The following is a 10,300-nucleotide window of genomic DNA, read 5'->3' as shown; positions in this document are numbered from 1 at the left end:
ATAACACATATACCTGTACTAGAACTAAAACAAAGGTACAGTATAACACATATACCTGTACTAGAACAAAAACAAAGGTACAGTATAACACATATACCTGTACTAGAACAAAAACAAAGGTACAGTATAACACATATACCTGTACTAGAACAAAAACAAAGGTACAGTATAACACATATACCTGTACTAGAACAAAAACAAAGGTACAGTATAACACATATACCTGTACTAGAACAAAAACAAACGTACAGTATAACACATACACCTGTACTAGAACAAAAACAAAGGTACAGTATAACACATATACCTGTACTAGAACAAAAACAAGGTATCATATAACACATACACCTGTACTAGAACTAAAACAAAGGTACAGTATAACACACATACCTGTACTAAACAAAAAACAAAGGTACAGTATAACACACATACCTGTACTAGAACAAAAAACGAAATGTACAGTATAACACTATATACCTGTACTAGAACAAAAACAAAGGTAAATATATAACATATACCTGTACTAGAACAAAAACAAACGTACAGTATAACACATATACCTGTACTAGAACAAAAACAAAAGGCATGATATAACACAATATACCTGTACTCTAGAACAAAAACAAACGTACAGTATAACACATACACTTGTACTAGAACAAAAACAAAAGGTATATATATAACACATATTACCTGTATACTAGAACAAAAACATAAACGTTTCAGTATTAACACATGTACCTGTACTAGAACAAAAACAAAGTTACAATATAACAATAAAAAAAAAACATATATATATATACCTCTACTAGAACTAAAACAAATGTTCAAGTATAAACACATTATACCTGTACTAGAACACAAAACAAACGTAAAAGTATAACACATATACATGTACTAGAACAAAAACGAATGTACAGTTAACTCACATACACCTGTACTATAACATAAAAACAACACGTTTAATATTAGCGTTATCAAATAACAAAGATAAACGTGTTTAATGCCAGCGAATGCTTTATTTATAGTTTATAGGTAACAATAAGGATATGATACATGTAGGTACTAGGTATCTTTAATAGGCCGAAACACCAATCGAGTGCGCCCCACTTAAGAATGATGTTTAGGGTATCTTTAATAGGATGAGATACCAATCGAGCGCGCCCACCCTCCTTTATTTGATTATAACTCCTTCCGGTTAGCACATTCGTTCAAGGCGACACACTTCATCAAAATGACAATGCCACCAAAACATAGGCGTTCTTCAGCAAGGGGCCAGGGGCGTAAAAACCCAGGAAAGAGAGAATCGGCGTCGGCATCAGGTGGTGTTAGTGTCGATGAACCTACACATCTGTGGAAAAAACGTCCAAGAAATATGACGAACAATGAGGACAGTCAGCCAATGTAAGGGCCCCGAGAGGGGCAATTTGCCTAAATGGCGCGCGAGTCAGGATTTTAGACCTGGTGAGATAATTGATTTAATGCAAATCCCGGGCACTTCACATGTACTGGGGGGTCCATCTCCGGTACCAAGTATTTTTGATCATCCGTGGGTTATAATATTCCACAAAAAATAAAGGACAAAATCTGGAACACCGAGTTTTTAGACCTCGGTTTACTACTAAAATCTGCGCGGGGAAATGGAGCGGGCTTCGAGACATCGGGGGGAGTTAGTAATCAAGGATGGGAAATTTGTAATAAAAAAGCCATCCAATATTGCTAAGCAGGTAACTAACATTCATGCTTGGACATCAGCCTTCCTCACATATACAAGTGTGATGTTAGAAAAATACCCAGAAAAAATGTCAAGAACTCCTAAAATATATGCATGACATCCGTTTGGCGGCAGTTAATAGATCAGGTCATTTAGGCTGGGTACAGTACGATGAGCAATACAGATTGCGCAAGTCCAAGAACCCCTGTTCATCATGGGGTGTGATAGACACAGAGTTATGGCTCATGTATAATTCACCTAGCCAGATTAGACATAACAAATTCAAACGTTGATCAGCTATCATCTCCCAAGCCCTCTAGTTCTAAATCTGCTGTCCCAAGTTCAGGGTGCTGTTATAATTTCAATAAGGGAAAAACAATGTAAATTTGGGTCCAAATGTCACTATCGTCATGCATGTAGTACATGCGGGGGGATCACATCCTAGCTTTAAGTTGTCAGCAATGACTTGACAACAATAATTGCACTAATACAGATTAAATGTAGAGCTAGGTAGCGCAGACAATCCACAACTTCCCAGCAATCTTTATAGCCTTGGTACTACTCCTATAATTTATGAAAAACTTTTTAAAGTACTGCAGGATTATCCGTTAACTGATGTCAGGGATTATATCGCAAAGGGATTTAAGGAGGGATTCTCTCTGGAGTATGTAGGTCCCTCGTAGAGCACGCGAGGCAGGTAATTTAGCTAGCACCAAAACAGGCCCCAGAAATATTTTACAGGGCAAAATCAAGAAAGAGTTGGAGGCTGGACGCATAGTAGGTCCCTTTGCGTACCCTCCTCTGCCCACCTTACAGGTATCGCCAGTAGGTCTCATTCCCAAAAAAGACGGTGACTATAGAGTTATACATCATTTGTCGTTATCCAGATCACAATTCCATAAATGATTTTATTCCACCAGAGTTTATGTAGTGTGTCTTATGCAAGCATAGATGATGCAGCTGAGATGATACACAATCTCGGCCAAGGGGCTTTATTAGCAAAGTCAGATATAAAGTCCGCCTTCCGCTTACTACCAATATCTCCTTGTGATTTTGATTCTACTGGGTATAAAGTTTGATGGGCATTACTATTTTGACAATTGTTTGCCTATGGGGGCCTCGATTAGTTTGTGCAATGTTTTGAAAAAATTTGCAACTTTTATTAAACTGGTTAGTTGTTAACAAAAACTGGTAACAAAAACATTCTGCATTATTTAGATGATTTTCTTTTTGGGGGACAGTCGGAAACAATCAGTGTCAAGCTTCTTTAGATATTTTTGAGAATATTTCACATGAAATAGGGTTACCATTATCCCAAGAAAAAACTGTAGGACCTACAACTTGTTTATGTTTTCTGGGGAGTTGAGTTTGATACAGTTGAATTAGTAATGCGATTACCTCGGGACAAGATTGTTCAGTTATGTAAAGAGCTTGGGTATTTGTTAACAGTTAACAAAGTGACCCTGTGGATAAGCTTTCAGTCAGTACTGGGTTAATGCTAAACTTTGCATGTCGAGTTGTCGCCCCTGGCCGTGCATTTTTGTCGTCGTCTTATTGATACTATTGCTGGTGTGGACAAGCACATCATAAGATTAGAGTTAGTGCATCGATGAAGGCAGGACATTAAAGTATGGTTGTCATTTTTGGAAAAATTACAATTGTATGACAGTAATTCCCAGATAGACACTGGAGCACCTCTGCTTCCATGGAATTATATACAGACAGTGCAGGGTGGTCAAGAAAAGGGCTTTGGTGTATACTTTCAGGGGTCTTGGGCTTATGGGTCCTGGCCCACAGCTTGGTCAAATAAGGGTCTCCTTAAAGACATTACATTTCTAGAGTTATTTCCAATTTATGTGTCAATATGTTTATGGGGGTAGTAAAAATGAGAAATCAGAAAGTTTTGTTCCATTGTGATAATGCAGCTGTTGTAACAATTATAAACAAAAAATCCTCTAAATCACAAAGTGTGATGACTATCATTAGGCCATTAGTTTTGTTGACATTAAATTACAATTTAAACATAAGGGCAGAACACATTCCTGGTAAATATAATGTTATAGCTGATTCCATTTCTCGTCAACAGTGGGCCAGGTTTCGCCGGTCAGCCCCAGCAGCAGAACTTTTGTCTACCCCAATACCTGCCCACCTATGGGAGATATAAAGGTTGAAGCTAATAGATTACTTCAAAAATGCAATGGCTAATAGTACATGGAAAACTTACAACTCAGCGTTACAGTGTTTCCAAACATTCAGGTCCTCTTATAATATGTCGAGCATTTGGCCTGTCCCCTCAGACCATTTAGTTACAATTTATATCTTACATGTCACTACAGGGATACTCAGCATCAACAATTTCCACTTATATGAGTGGAATATCCCATGAGCATAATCTTCGGGGTCAACAGGATTCCACACAATGTTTTATTGTTAAGAAAATTATGGAGGGGGCACAGCGTGGGTAACAAACGCGTGGATGCGCGTCTCCCTATTACTTTACCCCTACTTAGAAAACTGGTTACCTCCCTTTCATCAGTCTGTAGCTCTAAATATGAAGCAGAACTTTTTTCTGCAGCATTTACTTTAGGCATTTTTCGGATTTCTGAGGGTTGGAGAATTTTCAGCATCCAGTAGCAATGGTAATGATTACACGTCCACTGGGAATTTCAGATGTTACCATTGTAAATTCTCCTTCCAGACATTTAAAAAGTTTGTATCAGGGAATCCCAAAGACTGACCAGAGAGGTCACTCTGCATTATTAAATATCAACAGTTATCCTAACGCAGATATTTGCCCTGTCTCACTCCTGAACAAATACCTTTTGATTCGGCCAAAATACAGTTAATCAGCAGTTATTCATACATAGGAATGGTTCATTAATTACTCGCTATCAGGTAGCTGTTGTTTTAAAGAAATCATTAACTTTTTCGCGCATCCCTGTGTCTCATTACAAAACTCACTCATTTCGTATAGGGGCCGCCACAGAGGCAGCCCAACCAGGGGAATTTTCTGAACAGAAAATACAAGCATGGGGTCGATGGAAATCAAGGGTCTACTCAAAATACATAAGAATTCCAGTAGAGGACAGTTTTTAGCTATAGCATACAGCAGCTAGGAGTGAACCTGAATTTACCACATTGTGTGATTTGAACTCATTTCCCATGTATAATTCTAAGTTAATTATAATAAAGTCGGTTATGGTTTTATTACAGCGTTTTGATTTAAATTTGGATTATTAATATTATTGCAATTTCATGCTTTTCTAAAACATCATCAGATTTTCTTTCAGATTGACTTATCCCCCATAATGAGTCATAGGACTTCTATACCATTTTGGGGTATGAAGGAGGCAGCTAAGAGACCGGGTGGTATACCAAACCCTTAATCTTGACAGAAAGGGGTATGCTATTCATTGGATGACCCCGTAGAGGCATGACCTGGAGTGAATTTGACCCTCTCATTGAGAACGAATTGGGAAAATCCCCGCCTCCAAAAATGATCCTGATTCAACTTGGGTCCAATGATGTAGTCAGCATTAAAGGCAAAGAGTTGATAGAAACAATCAGGTGTTCACTTTTTAAGGTTTGCTTTGTTATCTCCCCTATACTTACTATAATTTGGTCTGAAAATACTACCAAGGGGTTATTGGCATGGGGCTTGCTCATATGCCAAAGTTGAGAGGAAGAGAAAGCGTATAAACTATGCAATTAAGAAACATTTATTTGAGTCAGGGGGTTAAGGTCCTATGCCATCCTACAATCCAATCAAACACAGTCAGCTTTATACCGCCCAGATGGCACTCTCTTTCTACCACAGGTATTGGGATTCTGCTCAACAAACTACCAGGGAGGGCCAGAATATTTTTCAGATTCCAATACTAACAACTAGTGCTACATTTCCTATCCCTAGTAATCAGGATTAGGTGAAATTTCACACTTAGGCAGGACTTTGGGGGGTGGGGGGGGGGAAAGGAAAAAAGGAGTAGGGGGGGAAGGGACCTATTTTGTTACCATAGGTTATTGGGGGGGGGATTGGGTTTTATATAGGAAAAGGTTATATTATAGTCAGGGTTATAGGTTGCTAGGTATGGATGTAGGTACGCAGTATAGGGTGTGAGGGGATTTTAAAAAAAAAAAAAAAAAAAAAAAAAAAAGTCCCTCAGGTGGCGGAGCCCAGAGGGAGAGGACAGAGAGGGACATGGGCTCATTCGGCTAAGTACTCATACCAGCTTTGCTTTACAGCAGGCTGGTGTTGTTATTAGGCATAAAGAATGGGGTTTTCTGTCGTTACCGCAGGCCCCCCTCCCTCCCTCCGTGGTACCATGGAGGGAGGTGTCCACCTTGTTATATTTGACCGAGGTGGGCTGGTGGTGATAATGGGTTTTAGTAAACGGATTGGGGGTCTCATTGTCCTGTTCGCCCTCAGAAATTTTAACCTAGGGGAACCGGTCTCCCGTGGTACCGTGGGAGACACTGGTATGCTCGGTTCTTTGGCTACCAGTTCTCCTTCTGGGCTCTTATCATACTGCGGCCATTCTTCCATAATACCTTTTGTTGTTGTAGTTGACGTAAATAAATTCAAAAATTAAACAGAATTATATTTGTTGGTGTTTTGTGTTGCATTGCAGTCTGTGTATTAATAGCGTTTATTCAAATAACAGATAAACGTGTTTAATGCCAGCGAATGCTTTATTTATAGTTTATAGGTAACAATAAGGATATGATACATGTAGGTACTAGGTATCTTTAATAGGCCGAAACACTAATCGAGTGCGCCCCACTTAGAATGATGTTGGGTATCTTTAATAGGATGAGATACCAATCGAGCGCGCCCCTTCCTTTATTTGATTATAACTTCCGGTTAGCCATTCGTCAAGGTACACAATTCATCAAACCCACCCTCCCTCCCTAATTTTGAACTTTTCATGCTGCCAGGATGTCTTGTATATTTCAGAGGGTCTTGAATGTCAGGAAGCACTGTTTGTTAAGAAAACCGGATCAAGCACAGAAGTGGGATACAGGTACATGGTCTATTTCTGCACAGTATACATTCTTACGGACTCAAAAGAATATCATTTTGCACTTGTCCATGGTGAAAATCCCAGGACTGGACGCGCGTGTGAGATATGTGAACTGTCGATACAGTCTCCTGTGTTCTTGGTTCTTTATGGAACATTTTGAGTCTTAACAGTGTTTAATGTGATTAGGATGGTCACATTCCAGGTTTGATTTAAAGCAAGTTTTATTCTTTTTCGATACTATGCTATTATATCAGAAAACAAATAATTATGTGTGATTGTCTTATTGATTGGACATTGTCCAATGTTATACCTGTTGGATTCCTTTCCACAACAAATAGCAAGCTATTAATTGGACTTGTGGAATGTTCCACTAATTTGTTTGCTTTAATTTGGGGAAATTTTATGGGAAACATTTACATGATTATTAAGCCTTTCATGGCCATTTATATATGTTATGTCGCTGTTATTAAGGGAGGGGGGCAGACCCCAGAGGGAGACAGAGAGGGACATGGGCTCATCCGGCTAAGTACTCATACCAGCTTTGCTTTACAGCAGGCTGGTGGTTATTAGGCATAAAGAATGGGGGTTTCTGTCGTTACCGCAGGGCCCCCCTCCCTCCGTGGTACCATGGAGGGAGGTGTCCACCTTGTTATATTTGACCGAGGTGGGCTGGTGGTGATAATGGGTTTTAGTAAACGGATTGGGGTCTCATTGTCCAGTTCGCCCTCAGAAATTTTAACCTAGGGGAACCGGTCTCTCGTGGTACCGTGGGAGACACTGGTATGCTCGGTTCTTTAGCTACCAGTTCTCCTTCTGGGCTCTTATCATACTGCGGCCATTCTTCCATAATACCTTTTGTTGTAGTTGACGTAAATAAATTCAAAATTAACAGAATTATATCTGTTGAGTGTTTTTGTGCATGCAGTCTGTGTATTAGAGTGCTATACTTGTTCTGAGTCTTCTTTGTAATATATGTACTTAAAAATATTATTAATTGTTGTTATTAGTAAAACAACTAGCAACAATGTACACAAAATGTACTCCAAAAATCACTGAGATTTATTCAAATAGTACTACATTATCATTCGCAATATACACTTTACTACATAACGAATCGAAGTGCTATTCAATCTGTGTTCTGTACCACACAACATTGTACTTTTACGTTTTACAAATCAACTGGATGTATATTTTCCTGACTTCACGACGAAATCGGGGATCACAAAATCCGTAAATAATTGGATTGGCCATGTTGTTTATGAAAAACGAATAAACAAATGTATGATACAATAAGGCCTCTGCAAAAGTCATATTATCTAGAAAGTTCTTATTCAGAAAGGCCGTTATTCTCAGCGCTAGATGTGGCACAAAGCTTACTAAGAAAATAACAGTTATCATAAAAAGCATCAGAGTTGTCTTTCTTGTTTTCTTTGAGCGTGTATTGTTTTTAGGGTCAACCTTATTTTGGACTTTCTTTGATGTGATTGGGTGATTAGTTGTTTCTTCATTGTTTTCTGACAATGGTTGCATCTGTATTGTATTTTTCCTTTGTCATTTCGGCACCACTTGACGCATGTTTACCCATAGTACCAGTTGACACAGTGTTAGAGTTATCTGTACCGGAACCGGAACTTGACGCCGCGCCCTGTATCGTTGGATTTAATAGTTTGGATCTCGCTTTCGCTTGTTTCCATAATCGATGTCCTATGAAGGAATATAACACAATAAGCGTCACAAATGATCCAAAAAACGACGAGTAACAGAATACCGTAGAAATATAGTCCATATCTATTTACATCATCATAGTTTTTTCGTATGCTTATCAAATACAATATAGGAGCAGGCCATGCAATCAAAACTGATATCACTATCGCAATCGAACATGCGATCTTGGCCATTCGTTCATTCATTTGCTTTCCCAAAGGATAACAGATCTTCTTGTACCTATCGACGGCTATAACGACCAATATCAATCCAGACCCACTTGAATTGAAATAAAACAAGAACTCAATCAGCGTGCAGGCGACAGCTGAGTTACAAGTAATCGTGATCGTCCCTGCAATGACGGCAGGAATACAAATAGAGCAAGCGATCATGTCGAGAACAGCCAGACACAATATGTAAATACGGTGATTCGATTTAGGAAATTTAAATGTAAATAGGTAAAGGACAAGCGTGTTTCCGATCACGCCTAGAAGCATCATTAGTGATAAAAACACTAGACGCCCGATACGCATTTGGAGGTGCAGGGCGTTACGGCCATCACGTGATGGGTTGTTTCCGGATACGTTGCTCCCACTCATCGTTTCCGTTGATATGTCTACTCCAGTCTCCATGGTTGATAACATAGTCACATCCTGAATCATCTCTATTTTCCTTCTTCAATGTTTCTGCAAAATAAGTATAAATAGGGATGATATATTTAACGTTACAAAAATAATGCTACATTGCGTAATGAATTATAAAAACGGTTATGTGTATTGGAACGATAGTACGTTGAAGGGACGAGTTAATCCCTTCCGAAGCTTGCATGCAAGCTCTACATTTAAAAGTTTTTATATATCAATTTATTTGTAATTATCGAATGAAGTTTATATTGAAACTGCCATTGTGACTTGCATGTTCTCAATTACAAAATTGCGATGTGGGTCAATCATCACTAAAGCGATAAAATTAAGGCATCAATTTACGTAGAACGAATATACGAATCCGGCCTACGATACCATTCGGCCGGATACGAAATGGTGGCCAATTGTAATAATGGAGCACTGCTTCAGAAAGTCACTCGGGCACGATTTTCTATACCATCTTGTAGGTTTAAAATTATTTTATGCGTATACATACATTTATATATTATTTTTGTCTTGTCCAAAATAAACTTAACGACCATTCATAATATAAACTGTACCGCTCACAAGAAATCAAGTTGACAATTTGTAGACTTGTTGTATAATTTTTCTTCGGAAGAACCTTCATATTTATATGTGAAAAATAATGTCTCGCTGTGAATTTTATATTTTATACGGTGCAGTTCTATTGCCTTGTAGGTAAACGATATAAAATAGGTAATATAAAAATGCATACAAACGTTTTGATAATGGTTTGCATAATCATTTTCTTTCTCCATTTGCAGCAATAGACACCAATTGTAGCTCTAAAGAGGACATCATTATCTTCTTAATTAAATAATTCGTTTGAGCTATTGCAGCTACAATTTACGATAGTTGAACAAAATGACCACTTCTGTCTGATGCAGCATTATTAGTTTAGATTTTGATTGATTGACTTATATCTGATTTGTTTGACATTTCTATTAAATACCCTTCCTTAACATTATATATATTATATATAAGCATATGTACAATTGAAATCAATACTAAAACGACGGTTCTTGTATAGCGAACGTAGATAATTTCCCACACCAATATCAAAAGATTTATAGTTTTTTATTAGTTTGTATATAAAATTCGTTCTTATACGTTTATTGTTTATTTGCATATATTTTACATTCTGAGTGTTTCGTCACTATATGAATCAACCAAATGATACAAGAAACATTTGCTAA

At 38.0% G+C, this 10,300-nt stretch overlaps 2 pseudogenes; one reads left to right on the top strand and one right to left on the bottom strand.

The window, feature by feature from the left end:
* Positions 1–3,787: 3,787 nt before the first annotated feature.
* LOC138311748 (integrase/recombinase xerD homolog) lies at positions 3,788–4,810 on the top strand (annotated as a pseudogene).
* A 2,963-nt stretch (positions 4,811–7,773) lies between these two features.
* Positions 7,774–9,228, bottom strand: LOC138311749 (neuropeptide Y receptor type 2-like; annotated as a pseudogene).
* Between the last annotated feature and the right edge of the window lie 1,072 nt (positions 9,229–10,300).

This window comes from Argopecten irradians, unplaced genomic scaffold (genome assembly GCF_041381155.1).
Source record: "Argopecten irradians isolate NY unplaced genomic scaffold, Ai_NY scaffold_0102, whole genome shotgun sequence".
Lineage (NCBI taxonomy): Eukaryota > Metazoa > Mollusca > Bivalvia > Pectinida > Pectinidae > Argopecten > Argopecten irradians.
Note: the sequence above shows the minus strand (reverse complement) of the source record. Positions and strands in the feature narration are given on the sequence as shown.